Genomic DNA, 17,571 nt, shown 5'->3' on the forward strand with positions numbered 1-17,571 from the left:
TGGGATACAATCTCAAAAATGACAGAATGATCTCACTCCAAATCCTAGGCAAACCATTCAACATCACAGTAATCCATGTCTATGCCCCAACCACTAATGCAGAAGAGGCTGAAGTCTATGAAGACCTACAACATCTCCTATGACTAACACCAAAAACAGATGTCCTTATCATCATAGGGGACTGGAATGCTAAAGTAGGAAGTCAAAAGGTAACCAGAATAATGGACGAGGTTGGCATTGGAGAACAAAATGAAGCTGGGCAAAGGCTAACAGAGTTTTGACAAGAGAATGTGCTTGTCATAGCAAACACCCTCTTCCAACAACCTAAGAGGTGACTCTACACATGGACATCACCAGATGGGCAACACCGAAATCAGATTGATTATATCATTTGCAGTCAAAGATGGAGAAGCTCCATCCAGTCAGTAAAAACAAGACCTGGAGCTGACTGTGGCTCAGATCATGAGCTACTCATTGCAAACACAGTGCCCCAAGAACCCGAAGGTCCAGCCTAGAAGGGCTTCCTTCTGGAGTCCTAAGCAACTGTGGGCAGCATCTTTCCTGAGGGATGCAGCCGAGCACCTCCCTGGAGCAGCCCGATCTGCCCATGCTTACTTGCCAGCAGGGGTCATTTCCTGCAGGAGGGCACAGGAGCGGAGCTCTGGCAGTAAAGAGCCCAGGGGGCGGGCACATGCAACAAGCCCCACCCCCTCTCCCAGCAGCCCTCAGTCAGAGCAAGAAGCAGCCAGGTAAGCTGCAGAGCGCCCCCCTGCCCAAAACAGTCCAGTGGCACCTTTAAGACCCAGTTTTATTTAGGCACAAGCTTTCTCTCCTCTGTGAGGACAGATCTGCATGTTCTCCCCTCCCCAATAGCTAGCAACCCAAAACAGTCCAGCGGAGCCTGAGTGCTGGGTGTTGCCTTCTGACACACTTCCGATTATGTCAGGGGGCATGGCATATGCAAATAAGTTATGCTAATAAGTTATGCTAATAAGCTCCTGCACTTCTTTTTCTACAAAATAACCCCTGTGTACATGTATAGGGTACTCTGATGTGCAAAAAAGAGGGCTGCAGCGATCTTAGCGTCCCCCCCCCCCAATAGCTAGCAATCCAAAACAGTCCAGTGGGGCCTGAGCGGTGGGTGTTGCCTTCTGACACACTTCCGGTGATGTGAGGGGGTGTGGCCTATGCAAATAAATTAAGCGAGTGAGTTATGCTAATGAGCTCCTGCACCTCTTTTTCTAGGAAATGACCGCTGCTCGCCAGTAAGCCTCCTGGAACTCAGTGGGACTTACTCTCGAGAAAGGAACTGCCCATAAGACGCTCCTGCAGTCGCCAGGGACTCCCCTGTGCTGCCCGTCTGTTACAAGAAGGGGCTGGCTGGCTGGGCTCTCTTGCCGGCCCTTTCCCCGCACCCCGCAAAGCGAGCTGTTCTCCTCGGGATTCCTGCCGCCTCGGAGAGAGCGCGCGCCCGGGGATGGGGACCGGCCAAATGGGAGCCGCTCTGCGTTTGTCCTCCTGTGGCATCCCGCTTCCCCTTTTGACGTCTCATCGCTCCTCATTCCTCCGCCTCCCCCCCTCCACTTTTTCACCTGGAGATCTGTTCCTAGACACCATTTAAAACAAGCTATATAAATTTCCTTGAAAGTATTCCTCCCAGACTGCCCGGCTTTGAAAATCCACATTTGTACACAACAAGGCACCCCTGGCCTACGTCCACATTTGTACACAACAAGGCACCCCTATTAAAGGGACAGGACATTTTTTTCTACAGATGTTGTGGCAACCCTAATGATCGTATGACAGACTACATAGGCGGTTATTTTCTGTTTGGTGTAAGGAAGTAGAAGATTGTCACAGCTGAGTTCATGGCATCCTGTCATCACCCAAACACGCACAGAGGAATGTTCTCCAGTGACCATTGTAGCCTTTATATTAGTAGGTGCGTAAGCAAGAGCCATACACCTTGTACTCGATTACAAAAAGACTACTTTACTAAAAAATGGAAGGGCAGAGGAACTCGTGGATAAAAGAAACAGAGAAGACATCCTAGCTGCTAATCACACCCTATCAGTTACAAAGCTACAGGAATAGCAGTGGCTACTTGTCTCCTTCTTGCTTAGGACAAAGAGTGGAAGAACAGCTATAAAGCTTGTGAATACATGGATGCAAGAGCAAAGCATTTTGTACTAACAAGCTGCTAATTGATCAATAAAAAGGTTATAGGTCACTTAATTAGGGTAAACAACTCCCACTAATTCCCCCCCCCCCCATAAACTCATCTCTACTCTAAACGGTTAAGGTTACCCTAAGTAATATCCTGCTTAACAACAACAACAGTTAACTCCATAATGGCTGAAACATAAGCAACTTGTAAACTCCAACACCCCTTCTCAAGTTGCAACATTTAAGTCACAAGTGAAGTCAAGTAGGTTCAACTTCTTGCACAGATATTCAAACTTGAGTTTGTTGAGTGACTTGGTCAAGTAGGACAACACTGTATTTCAATCAGTCCTTGTTGTTGCATGTCTTTTACTAGATGACATTTGAAGGTTTTTTGATTTGGTGCTTTCACCTTTGCATATGGTTATGGAGGCCTGATTGTCTTCAAACAAGATGACTGGTTTAGGTTCGTCTATGCTAAAGTCCTTTAGTAGATGAATGATCCATTCCAGTTCAGTACAGGTACTTGCAGCAGACACGCATTCTGCTTTAGCAGTAGATAGGGCAGCAATTGTTTGTTTTTGACTAGTCCAGTTGATCAAGCTGTTTCCATAGAAGAATGGGTAACCACTGGTTGATCTGAAGAACGGGTAATCACTGGGTGATTTGCCATCAGGTGCATCTTTATGCCAGTTGGTGTCCATGTATCCACTTAATCTTGGATTGTTGCAAGCCGAAGTCTGTAACTTTAAAGCAGCTGTTATCATGAGGTTTCTAGCCAATCTCTTTATAGCATTCCAGTCGCAATGAGTTAGTGAATTTGTTTTTCTGCACAAGAATCCAACAGCAGCAGAAATGTCAGGTTGAGATACTGTGGCCAGGTATAAAAGTTTGCTAATGGCTTCTTTCTATTTGTGAATGTGTTGGGATTCTTTTTGAGTAAGTCAGCAGAGTATTAAGAGACTGAGTCCATGGTGTGTTTTAAAATATAAAAGTTTACTATAAACCTAACATGGGAAAAAGGTACACAGGATATAAAATAACAAAGAGCTAATATGTCTACATCCTTACAGCTAAAAGTAAACCGGGAAGAGTCGGAATAGCGTCTCCTTCTCTAGTCAGAACAAAGAACGGGAGGAGAAACCAATATGCTAAATACTTGACACCTTGGTTTCCAATCAGACTAGCAAATTAGCCCCAAAGTTCCAGGGCATTCTGTTGTCTAAACAGATTGGTTACAAACAAACATGTGACTTAACAAACATCATTAACCCTGTAAATACTGAAGTGTTTTGACTTGTAACACCCAACAGAATGTTCTCATGCAATTTTCCATCTGTCAGTAGTCACTTTTAGGTAAGCTGGTTCAAGAGGAATACTGATTTTTCTGTCCTTTGTTAAGCCCAGAGATTTAACAAAGTCCATAATTCTGTGTTTTTGGCTCAAGAGAAAACATTCATCTTCAGTTCTTTCGATATGTATCCCAAGATAATGCTTTATATCTCCCAGTTGTTTTACTTCCACTTCTTTGTTCAGTTCATCAGCTATTTCCTTGATGCCCTCTTTGTTTTGGCAACATAAAAGCAAGTTATCAACATAAGTAAGCACATATTGATATTGTCCATTTTTGAGACTTGAAAACAGACACGGTTCTGCTATTCTTTGTCTGAAACCTTGTTTTTGTAGCAACATTGTCAGTTTCTCATTCCATGCCTTGGCAGATAGTTTCAGTCCATAAATGCACTTTTTACGTTTGCACACAAGATGATCTTTTCTGTTCTCTTGAAAACCTTCTGGTTGTTCCATGTAGATCCATTGAGAAATGCTGTCTTAATGTGTTGGAGTTTCAAGTTGCTACACTTCAGTCATTACAGAGTTAAATGTTGTTTGTCAGGAAACAGGATGTTGCGTTACATAATGTATTCTACGACGGGAAAATTTGAGGGAGTTGCTTAATCTAATGAAGTGACCTGTAGCCTTTGTATTGGTCAGCTAACAACTTGTTTGTGGAAATGCTTTGATCTAGCATTAATGTATTCACAAGGTTTTATGGCCCTTTGTGTGAAGCAGCACAGGAAGCACTCTCTTGAATCCGCTGGGTAGATAGAAAGATGTAGCCGTTAGCAAGTAGAGCTGAAAGTAACTGTAAGCATGTAAACTTGTGTTTTATTTCTTTTTATCCAAAGTACCCTACCCATGATTTGTTTTGTAGTAAAGATATTTTCTTTTAACTAATGTGACTCTTGCGTTTGCAAAACGACCATCGATCTCGAATCTCAGAATCCCTAACATAATGTCCAAATGTTCAACATGCCTCTTGATGCTGCTACACTCAGAAGCATTCAGAGAGATGTGTGGTTTATAACAGGTGCAAAGGCACCAAAATAGTCCATTCCAAATTGTTGCAAAAACCCTTTTGCCATAAGGCATGCTTTGTATCTGTCCACACTACCATCAGGGTTGTATTTTACCTTGAGTACCCATTTGCAGTCAATAGCTTGCCTTTCAGGAGGTAATTTAGCAAGTGTTCAAACTTGTTTCTCATGCAAGGATTCAAGTTCGTCCTTCATTACATCCATACATCTGCTTCTCTCTGGTGCAGGTAGTCAATTCAGCTCTTTCCAGTTGAGGGTTTTCTGACAGATTGCACATTTGCACAAATGTCAAGTCTCGGTGGTGGTATACCTCTGTTGCTCCTTGCAGATCTTCTCACAGTAACCACAGTCTCTGTCTCTGCATCCCTTGGCCCAGGCTGTCCTGCTTCCCCTTCTGACCGAGTACTCTCTTGTGAAGGTGGACCTGCCTGATCACAGGTGATCTCTGCAGGTAGCCATGTGGCTAGGTCACGGAGAGACTTCTGTAGTGTCCTGATCGGTGTGTACTGTGGACTCAGCTTGTTTAGGAGCTTGCAATATGTTGCTTTAATCTATGTGTACCACATTGCATTCTTTGACCATAGGAGTATTAGGATTCATGACTCTGTATCCTCTTCCTCCAAGGATACCAAGCTCAGTTTTCCCCTTTTCTCCTTGGGTACATATACACATGCTTTGGAACCAAAAGCTTATATATATTTTAAAGCTGGCTTTTTGTTAAATCTGTTGAAGGATTCTGGGAGCCAGGACTTTTCTTGGGACCCCCAGTTCCCCTGAGTTCTTTCATTGGTTGGGTGGAGACTGGCAAGGGGCTGAATTAGATTCTATACTATACAAAGTAAAGAGAGACAGTGGTTCTTAAACAAAGCTCAGTTCATTACATTATACACTTAAGGTCATTTAATTAGGGTAAACAACTTCCACTAATTTCCCCATATCTACTCTAAATGGTTACAGGTTACACTACATAACATCCTGCTTAACAACAACAGTTAACTCCATAATGGCTAAAATGTAAGCAACTTGTAAACTCCAACAACCAGGCAAAGGTATCTGAGCTCATACCAAGTTTTAACCTGATGAAATGAGGAGATAAAATAATACCTTGCCAAACATTCAAACAATCCTGTCATCTTGGTGACAGGCATCGTTATTAAAAGCTCAGGTTTGCTGGGTAAAGTTAGCCCTTTAATAACTTTGGAGCCCATGTTAAAATGCATATGCTGGATTATCTTGTTAATTATAAAAAGAAGCTGGGTGAATTATGGGATGAAAATGGAAAGTTAAAATTAAAACCCCCATTATCATTGACTCCTGAAATGAAACATGTAAGGATCAGGTGAGAAATGGCCATTTATCTTCTTCATAGGTCAGGCCCCCTTAATATAGAACATTTTCTCTTGCCTGCCACTCAAAGAAGTCGTGATAGAATGTCTGTATTAATTGCTTGTATTTGCTGTGGCCTTGACGGAGAAAGCATCAATTGCTGTCTTGCTACATTTTTATGTTGCACAGGCAACCAAGGCATGGGGGGATGGGGGAAGAACAATGTAGAAATTCACAGTTGTGCAGACGGGTGAGGCCAAGGCAGCAGCAGTACAGTTTGGCTCCATGTGAAAGGAATTTGGTACAGTGATGTTTCTGAGGCCTTCTGTATACATATCCAAGCAGAGACACCTCCCAGTGTGTTAATGCCTGAGGCAGAAAATAATACCAAAAAGAAAAGAATAAACTGACATTTATTGACCACAGAAATATGGCCCCAGATAAGTTATTTCATCTGAGGTGAGTAACCTGAAGCAGGTGTTAGCAAAGGATATTTGATATAGTACTTGTATGTTCTTCCTGGACGTCAAGGACATTCAAATTCTGAGATTAAACTTCACATTTAGCATCAGGGTTTGAATGTACAGTTTGGCATTTCCCATATAAACAGCTAATAGTGACTGCAACAGGGTCAGTTTTGAATATTTGCACATGTTCATTTCCACTTTAAGGGATCTGGAGCAAAACCAGAGTTAATTTGCCTTCATTTTTTGCCATCAAGTCACAGGAGTTGATCATCGGTGCTTTTCTACCTATCTCTGTGCAGTGACCCTGGTATTCCTTCATGGTCTCCCCTCCAATTACTGACTGTGGCTGACCCTGTTTAGCTTCCAAGATCTGATGACATCAGACTAGTCTGGGCTATCCAGGTCAGGGTAACAGAGCCAGTTTGGTGTAGTGGTTAAGTGCGTGGACTCTAATCTGGGAGAACCGGGTTTGATTCCCCACTCCTCCACTTGCACCTGGCTGGATGACCTTGGGCAAGCCATAACTCTGGCACAGCAGTTCTTGAAAAAGAGCAGTTTCTGTCAAGAGTTCTCTAGGCCCCGCCTACCTCACAGGGTGTCTGTTGTGGGGAGGGGAAGGGAAAGGAATTTGTAAACCGCTCTGAGACTCCTTTGGGTAGTGAAGGGCGGGGTATAAATCCAATCTCCTCTCCTCCTCCTCTTTTAGCTTATGCTTAGTAATGGACCTTTCTGTAGTGCTGCCAAATGCTGTAGAGAAAAATGCTCTGCCCCTTTAATAGAGGTTTAATGTGTAGTGGTGGGCTAGTGAGGTATTTCGTAGAATGGAGGTACATGAAATTATGTTACAGGGGTGTTATTTACCAGATTATGTCTCTCTTAAAGGTCCAGGACCTTTTCCTTCAAGCCTGTTGGCAACCCTTCCTTTCTGACCTCTTTGTGAAAATTCTTGGTGACCTTCTTCACCACAGGTGAGGTGAGGAGGGGTGGGTCAGGGCAGGCAAGGACCCTTTGATGTGTATAAGATGTCTTGGAAGTATTTTTTGGCATTAACAACACACACACACCCCCAACTGAAAATACAGGTGCCATGAAGGGTTGCTAGTTTTTTTTCTTTTAAAACATATGTTGGCTTTCTATCCAGGTTAGGGCCCCAAGGTGGCAGCCATTAAAACATTTAAACCGTGTGTGTGTGTGTGTGTGTGTGTGTGTGGTACATACACACACAAACATGGAAGAGGAAGAGTCAGTGAGGGAAAACTACCAAGAGTGAAAAAGCGGTCTCTTTAACGCAAGCCTACTGAGATGCTATTTAACAGGTGGTGTTATTTATCTGCATGCCACAAAAAAGCCTCAGCAGCCCAGTTCCACCCATTAAGAGTCTACAAAATGGTTTGGACCCCCCCCCCAGGTTTGTTGGCAATCCTACTAGCATGTCAGACTCCTCTACGTGGACAGTTAAAACATGACCGAAGTCTCTTAGTGTTACTATTCCTTTCAAATTTCCTTCCACATTAATTTATTTATTTTATTTAATTTTATTTTTACCCCGCCCTCCCCTCCCCCATACTTTCTTATGGAAATGTCAATGATCAGTGCCTGTTTTTCACTTTGTCTTTCAAAAACACTGCTCATATATCTTTTCATATATCATAATAATTTTTTAATTATTATTTTGTATTTTCATGACTAAGAACCATAAACAGTAAATTGAAAAAAGTAATGCCTTTTACTTTATCTAGTACTGCTCAGACAGCAATAGCCTTGAGTAGAAAATAATGTAAAATAAAATAACACCTTACTTAGTATTATTCTTCTGATATTTGATTATTGCCCAGTTTGGTGTAGTGGTTAAATGTGGGGACTCTAATCTGGGAGAACCAGGTTTGATTCCCCACTCCTCCACTTGCACCTGGCTGGATGACCTTGGGCAAGCCGTAGTTCTGATAAGAGCTGTCCTTGAAAAAGAGCAGTTTCTGTCAAGAGCTCTCTCAGCCCCACCTACCTCACAGGGTGTCTGTTGTGGGGAGGGGAAGGGAAAGGAGTTTGTAAGCCGCTCTGAGACACCTTTGGGTAGTGAAGGGCGAGGTATAAATCCAATCTCTTTTCTGCCAGACTCTGATGAGCGGCTGCCAACCAGAGCAGAGGGTCCTGACTACGTGGAACAGAGAGTCCGACTCACTAGAAAGCAGCTTCCGATGTCTAAATCTGTCCACACCTGAAAGCCTGGGGGAATCCACTCATGTTTATTCCTGATAATCATCTAAGGGTAGGGTGGGTTGAAGATAGATCACTGTCTGTTGGTAGATCCCAGGCTGGATCATGGTGCTGTGAAGCATTCGATTCAGGAACCACAAGGAATCCTTATTGCCCAGTGTTCGTCATCTTAAACATGGCTCTCAGAACATGCCTAGTTGTCTCCCCTCATCCTTGCAAGGGATGGTGGCTCCCATTGCTATGGCAATCAGTCTAGTTGAAAACAACACCCAAGAGGAACACGGTGTGTAGAACTGGTTAAAAAAGTACTAAGAAGCTGCAGCAAATACTGAGTTTTCTCAGTGACATAAAGGAAAATGCTCTTTAATGTTTAGATTTTAGTTGTGTGAGAGACAGCCTGAAATTCTTACTGTTGTTTTCCTTATTGTCTGGGAATGTTACATAGAAAAGTCACTTCTAGAAAAGTCACTTCTCGGAAATCCACTTGATGGTTTTCCATCTTGCAATCTTCTGATGAAGATATACTTCTAAACAGGGCAATGTACCAGATGCCTATTTTGTTTGTGAAGGATTCTCTTTGAATTGGTATTTAACACATGTGAATGTACTTTTGTTTTAATAATAATCCCTTTTACTGATATCACTGTCCCAAGAATTCTTTAATGGGTGATGTGTCATGTCCAACATAATTATACGGTGTGGTGCTTCTTAATACTTTTTTTTCATCCACTCAACCACTCTTCTTCATTGAAGTCATAAATAAGACTGATGACATGAACAGCAACTCAGAAAGGATAATCTTCTCAACCTCAGTGTTCCTCACCTGTGAAATGATCATATAAATTAATCCTGGATGTTTGTATAGCATTTTTACGTCTTGACCTTGGAATCCCTGATGAGTCAATCAGGTGTGATTTTGTAGGCAATGGACCCTTGCACAGTAGTGCAGCTGACAACAGTGGAGGGATGGGTCTTCTTGGGGGAAGGCTCTGGCTTCTTAGAATAATTTTGCAACTCTGCCATGTTGTGGCAGGTGTGGCTCCCTGACACAAGGCAAAAGAGACATTTCTCAAGACTGAAGTCTGCCCACTCCTGATTTAAGAGACAAACGAAATGAAACCTTGGGATATCCATGAATAGTGATCTCCCAGGTTTTTTTTTTTAAAAAAAGCTACACCAGAGGGAAGTAGAGGAAGCAGTGAAAGTGAATAAGCACAGATGTGCCTAACAGGACGTGATCCAGTCAAAACACTTTGCAGAACGTCTCACCAAAAAGCAGAGTAGGTTTTATACTCTGCTTTTTTTAACCTTAAGGAGTCTCAAAGCGGCCTACAATGGCCTTCTTCTCCCCACAACAAGCACCTTGTGCAATAGGTGGGGCTGAGAGAGCTCTGAGAGAACAGTGACTGGCCCAAGGTCAACCAGCAGGCTTCAGGTGGAGGAGGAGGAGTGGGGAATCGAACCCGGCTCTCCAGATTAGATTCCTGTTGGGATTCTTTTAGAAAAATCATTTAAGCAAAGTAAAAATCATTAGGCGTCAGCAGAGTAAAGACTGAGAGACTGAGTCCATGTGTATGAAAAATATAAAAGTTTACTATAAACCTAACATGGGGAAAGGTACACAGGATATAAAATAACAACAAGAGCTAGGTACTACATCTGTACAGCTAAAGAGATAAAACAGGAAGTGGCGTCTCCTTCTTCAGCAAGAACAAAGGGCAGGAAGGAGAAACCAATATGCTAAATACTTGACACATTGATTTCCAATCAGACTGTTAAGTTAGCTACAAAGTTCCCGGGCATTCTGTTGTCTAAACAGATTGGGTACAAACACACATGTGACTTCCTGTTGATTATAACAAACATCATTAACCCTGTAAATACTGAAGTGTTTTAACTTGTAACACCCAACAATTCCGCTGCTCTTAACCATTACACCCCGCTGACTCACCACAGTGTCATCCCCATGGATGTTCCCGTGCACCGCATTTCTACTTTGTCAATCATTGTACTATCTCACTGGCTTTGAGGGGGGCTTATGATTCTATATAAATAGTGGCTCGGTATTCTATAAATGATTTCATTCTCTGTGGTTACACTTGCTAAATTTGCTTGCAAATACTGGCAGTTATGAAAGACAGCTATAGGCAGAGGGGAAAGGATAAAGGTAGCATCTCACCAGCCCACAATAAGCAGCAACACGGTTTGCCCTGCAAAGGAGAGAAGCAAAGACTTTGCTAGCATGTGTAGAGCTGTGGGTGGAGGCAGAACAGAGGCAGGGGTCCATGCTTTGCCTTATGCTATTATCAGGGGTCATTTCGTAGAAAAAGAGGTGCAGGAGTTCATTAGCATAACCCATTAGCATAACTTATTTGCATATGCCACACCCCCTGACATCACCGGAAGTGTGTCAGACAGCAACACACACCGCTCAGGCTCTACTGGACTGTTTTGGATTGCTAGCTATTGGGGAGGGGAACGCGCAGGTCTGCCCTCACAGAGGAGGGAGAGCTTGTACCTGAAGGCGGGCCGGGGGGGGGCTCTGCAACTTACCTGGCTGCTTCTTGCTCCTCGTGGCCCGACTGAGGGCTGTTGGGAGCAGGGGGCGGGGCTTGTTGCATGTGCCCGCCCCCTGGGCTCCTTACTTCCGGAGCTCTGCTCCTGTGTGCTCCCGCAGGAAATGACCCCTGGCTACTATAATAAATAGCTCACCTGTAGGCAAACTGTGGGAGAATAAAGGCAGAAAATTATGGCTTACCCTTCTGTGGTAGTCAAGAGTGAAACTAACATATACTCTCCTCTTACCCTAAAAGTATGATCAGTGATGATGAAGGAAAAGATAATTTTTTATTTATTTATTTATTTATTTCTCAAATGTATACCCCGCCCTCCCAGCCAAGGCTGGCTCAGGCCGGTGTGAGAAAGAACTATCGATTTAGTACATGTCTTGAGTTTGATTTTTAAATGCAGAGTAAATAAACAAGAGCCAGATAAACAAGAGCCGGACACTGTGCGAGAGTTTAAAAAGTAAAAGTAATGTTATCTAATTTAGGGAAGGGAACTTTGGAGAAAAAGAAAATGACATTTCTGTTTCACTGGAATAGACTACACCTTTACAGTTGAAAGGCAAACAGCTTAATGGCTGCTGCTTCTTGCTCACAAAGAGCTGTAAAACCTGCAAACAGCTGCATCAAAGATCAAAGCATTCCTTCAAGCAACGTATTGATTAACCAATAGAAAGGTTACAGACCACTTCATTTTACTAACACCTCCTACACATGTTCCCTGGCTAACTAAACTCCACTTCTAATTGGTTACAGCTCAGTTCGGTAATTTCCTGTTTACTAACACCAACAGTTAACTCTATAATGACTGAACATTGTAAGCAACTTGTAAATATCCCAACAATATGAAATCTCACTTGTATCTAAAAACTGTGGAGGGATTCAGTATACGGAATGCAGAGAATCAGCACCAATCCTATCCTCACCCCAGCATAACCTCATTGTGGTCTCCTTCCAGCCAGGCTCCGTTATGGGAGGGCTAGAGACAAATATTGAAGAAACCGTAGCATAACCACAGTGACATAGAAACTGTGACATAGAAACTATCTCCATCTAGCCTGGCACCCTGTTTCATATAGTGGCCAACCAATTGCCCTGGAGAGCCAACAGACAGGGCAAAAGAGGCCTCCCCACCTGTCTAATCACCTTTTAAAGCCATCTATGCTTGTGGCCGGAGCTGCAGTGGTTCAAGTGGTTAAGACGCTGAACTGCAGGCTGTGGAAGGTCGGTAGTTCAGCAGTTCAAGACCCGAGTGCCGCATGACAGAGTGAGCTCCCGTCTCTGGTCCCAGCTCCTGCCAACCTAGCAGTTCGAAAGCAAGAAATTGCAAGTAGATAAATAGGTACCACTTCAGTGGGAAGGGAACAGCGTTGCATGCGCCTTGGTGTTTAGTCATGCCGGCCACATGACCACGGAAACGTCTACGGACAGCGCTGGCTCTTCGGCTTTGAAAGGGAGATGAGCACCGCAACCCTAGAGTCGGATTCGACTGGCTTTCGAGCAAGGGAACCTTTACCTTTACCTATGCTTGTGGCCATCCTGGGCCAGCCCATTCATTAGGCACACCTAGGGCACCAGGTGTGAAGGAGCACCAAAACCAGCCCTGAAAGTGTAGGCAAGTTGTAAATACAGTCCAACACCTCTTCTGAGGTTGCAACACTGAAGTCATGCAGTTTCAACTTCTCGTGAAGATACTCGAACTTCCCTTTGTTGAGTGGCTTGGTGAGTAGATCTGCAATCATCTCTTTGGTAGGACAATACTCAGTTTCAATCAGTACTTGTGTTGTTTTTTTTAAATTATATTTATTGGGTTTTTATGCATATTAAACACACATTACACACACACAATTAAGAGAAATAAACATGGACAAACATTACAAGGAAATTTTCTCAACACATCACAGAGCATAGACAGTTTGGTTATAAGTAAATACCATATAATTCCCCTCCAATCTACTACTAACCAACTAAAATTTCACGTTGCATAACTCTAATTTCTCACGGATTGATCCACAAAAATACTTAAACACTTCTACGTACACTTTACTACCACTGAACAGTATTCCTATCCTTGGAACAATATAGCCAATTGAAAAATCAAAAAGACTAAATATTTAGGTATTGATTTGACAATGAAGAATATAGACCTTTTCAAGAATAATTATGACAAACCTTGGCCCCAAATACAGCAGGATATAAAAAAATGGAACACATTAAATTTGTCGTTATTGGGCAGCATTTTGGTGAATATTTTACCACATTTGATGTTTTTATTTCAGACTATCCCAATAGTGAAAGATTCAAAGATTTTAAATTCTTGGCAAAAAGAAATTTCAAAGTTTGTATGGGCTGGAAAGAAACCAAGGATTAAGATGAAGATTTTATGTGACGCAAAAGAAAGAGGCGGATTTCAATTACCAAATTTTAGACTGTATCATGATGCAGTATGTTTAACATGGTTGCAACAATGGATTACTTTGGACAATAGAAAACTGTTGGCATTAGGAGGGCATGACTGCAAATTTGGTTGGCACGCATATGGGAAAACAAAAATTGACAATTTTTTAAAGCACCATTATATCAGAAGAACGTTATTTGATACATGGACTAAATATAGAAGGTTCTTCTCGGATGAGAGACCACTTTGGATATTACTGGCAGAGGTAATTAAACCTTATTTGATTCACAAAGGAGAGGACTGGCTACAATATAGAGACATTTTGAAACCTGTTGGGAAGACGTTTGATATGAAAGCCGAAGAAGAATTGGACTTTAAGTATGGTTGGTTACAATATAGACAGATTTATGATTTGTTTAAAACAGATAAAAAAGATTTTGGGATTAGGAAAAAATATAATTAAATTGAAAATGTGTGGTTAGAAGGAGGTAAAAAGTTGATATCTAAAATGTATAAGGTATTGTTACAATGGTATACAGAGGATGAAACAGTTAAGGAGCAGATGATAAAATGGGCAGTTAATATGAATAAGGAAATATATATGTCATCCTGGGAATTTTTATGGAAAAATGCAATGAAAATATCAACGTGTAATAATTTAAAAGAAAATTGTTATAAGATGATGTATAGATGGTACATGACACCAAAAAAGATAGCAAATATAAGTAGTAACATGTCAAACAAATGTTGGAAATGTAAAAAAATAGAGGGCTCTTTTTACCATATGTGGTTGACGTGTGACAAAGCAAAAAACTTTTGGGCTGAGGTCCATACAGAGATGGAGAAAATTATGAAATGTAAAATTAAGAAAGAACCTGAAATGCTACTTCTGGGACTTAAAATAGAAGAAGTCAACATTGCAAAACGGACTTTGATGTGGTGTATGACTACAACTGCTAGAATGACATATGCTCAATGCTGGAAACAAGAAAGAACTCCCGGAATTTGGGAGTGGCTAAAAAAGTTACTTTTTATGGTTGAAATTGATAAAATGACAAGAAAGCTTAAGAATCAGGAAGCAGAAGAATTTTTTGCGGACTGGACTTTAAAGAATATTTAGAGAAATATTGGGATGTAAAAAACAACTTATTTTGCTTTGATAACTATTGAAAAAAGAAGGTTATTTAGAATAAGTTTAAATATATAAAAACAACAGTTAAAAGATATGTTATCGGTAGAATTTGATCAATGAGCAAGGGGGAAAAAGAGGGAAATACAAGATTTGGGCTGGAGGTTGGAGCACTGTGGGAAGTCAGAAGGGGTGGGTAATTAGGAGAAAGGGATATATGATAGCTTGTAAGGTGATGTATAGTTGGATTTATTGATATATCCTAATAAAAATTGTTTTTTTAAAAAAAAATTAAAAAAGGGGAAAAAAAGAAACATCACAAGCCAGTTTTCAATTTAAATTACTCATATGTCAAAGATTAATGTTTTTTCTAATTTTAGGAAAAGGTTTTTCTTTATATATTCAACTGGAGTATTCAAATAACAACCCTCTACCAAATATTGCTTATCCATTTACAATACCATCCTTACTGCTTGCCACTCTAATCTCAAACATAGTTGTCACAACCAAATTAATTTACATGACAAAATAGCAGAAATACAAACCTTTAAACAATCTGAACCATAATACTACTTCTAATAATAAAAAGTTAATTAACAATAGATCTTAATTTCATTTAATTTATCTATGATAGGGAAACAGAAGCAAAATTAAAAATACGAAATTTTGTTTTAACTGTTATTCTTACTGAGATTATCTCTAGCAGATAAGAAACTATAATACCACAGCTAGCTTTTATCTCTTGTTCAGACCTTTGACCACTATCCACACAGTTAATGCAAATACATAAATACATTAAAAAATTATGAAAATCTTACTACCTAAACTAATAAGGTTTCCCCTTCTCCTGACCTAACATTTATCTATCACTAATTCTCATCTCCCTTATAAATAAAAGCAGAATGGTGGTGGCACTTCTCTAGAACATTCCACACGCTCCGGAATTGGTTGGCCCTCTGGTGTGTCACTCACAGGGCGTCTCTCTCCATTCGCTGTGCTGCTGCCTGTGTGGGTGTCCTCCCGCCCACGGAGGCAGTGACCACCCTTTTCCCCTCAGTTTTCTTCGAGCAGCGGCCCGGGCTGGGTGCTCCACTGGCCAGACACCCTCACACGGCCTGCAGGCCCCAGATGGGGCCATGCCACCGCTGCAGCTCAGCAGCTCACCAGGAGCCGCCACCAGCCAAGAGGAGGCCCAGGCTGACATGTGCTGCCTCCGCCCAGCCGCCTGGAAAGGCACCAGGGTTGGTCCGTTCCCTCGTGCCTCCCCCGTGCGGTCTGCGGATGAGGGGAGATGGTGCCGTGCCACCACGCCTGAGGCCAGCCGGGGAGCCAGGCCCAGCCTGTCCCGTCACCCCGTGCTAGGGATGGATGAGGCCAGGTGGCTTGGCCCACCAGGGCCTCAAGCTCACGGAGGGAGGGCCGAGGAGAGGGGTTCGGGGAAGGAGACGCGGGCCCACAGCCGCCCGCCCAAGTTGCTGCCCATTGCAGGGAGAGGGATGAGTCTGGTCTGCTTGCCGCACTGGGGCCTCGCTCGGCCAGGAGTGGCAGCGGGAGTGGCCAACCCAGGCGCCTCGACCTGCCGAGGCCTCGACCCCACGGGGGGAGTGTGGACTGTTTCCCCGAGGTGGGGTGGGTGGGAAGTGGATGGCGCCCTGTGCTCGGCTGGGCTTGCGCCCATTGCAGGGAGAGGGGCGAGCCTTCCTGGCTTCCCCCGCCAGCACCTCGATCGGGCGGGGATGCTGGGGGGACAGACGAAGCCAGGTGGCTTTGCCCACTGGAGCCTCGACTGCACAGCAGGAGGGCAGAGGAGAGGGGGCTGGGGAAAGAGACGCGGGCCCACAGCCAGCCGCCCACTGCAGGGAGATGGACGAGCTTGTTCCGCTTGCCCCGCTGGGGCCTCACTCAGCCGGGGATGGTGGCGGGAGTGGACAACCCAGGAGCCTTGACATGCCTGGGCCTTGACCCTGCGAAGGGGAATGCGGGCTGCTTCCCCGAGTTTGGGTGGGTGGGAAGTGGACGGCACCCTGTGCCCAGCCGGGCTCATGCCCATTGCGGGGAGAGGGGCGAGCCTGGCCGGCTTGCCCTGCCGGCACCTCAAGCTGGTGGGGGTGCCAGGGGGAGGGGCGAGGCCAGGCACCTTGGCCCGCCAGAGCCTCAACTGTGCAGGGCAGGATGGCCAGCTTTGCCGTGGGGGGGCCAGATGGAGACGGTGACCCACACCCATGGCCAGGCTAGCGCCCCGTTGTCTTCAGTTTCACAACGGGCATTCTTCCTAGTTTACAATATTTCTAATCCTCTTCCATATAATATAACCACCTAAGCAGGGGAAGGTTAAAAGGAAAAGAAAAAAATCAAAAAGAAAAAGGCAAAGAAAGAAAAAGAAACAAACGTTTTTCACATTTCATGCCACAAAATTTTTTACTAAGGTACATTAAAATAACATTGCGTTCTATTTCCTTTTTATTCCGACCATTTATATTAAACAAACAAATTACTTTAACATAGCTTTTGTAACTCCCCCCCGCACTTCTTTCCATAGTTTCCTTCCTTTTCTCATTCTCTTCTAAGTGTAATAAATTATTGTATTCTTGTAATTTAATTTCCAAATTGTCTCTTCCGTATTCCCTGGGCCATTCGGTCTCTCTCTCTCAGCCTGAAAAGGGTGGTGGTTGTGAGGATAAAGTGAAGGAGGGAGAACAAGTTTGTAAGACACTTTCGTCCTCATTGAGGAGAAAAGTCAGGTATAAATATCTACTTAAATAAACAAATACACCTTCTTTATTCTTGACTAGAGGAACTTCATGTTCCTGGGATCCAAGATCACTGCAGCCTGAAGTGCCTGACCCTTGAATATATTCTTCACCTCTACTGTATATTCATCAGGGATGCGTTCTAGGTCAAACCTGAATGGCCTAGTGGTTTTCCCGATTTTCTT

This window comes from Gekko japonicus, unplaced genomic scaffold (assembly GCF_001447785.1).
Source record: "Gekko japonicus isolate JY-2015 unplaced genomic scaffold, Gekko_japonicus_V1.1 scaffold881, whole genome shotgun sequence".
Classification (NCBI taxonomy): domain Eukaryota; kingdom Metazoa; phylum Chordata; class Lepidosauria; order Squamata; family Gekkonidae; genus Gekko; species Gekko japonicus.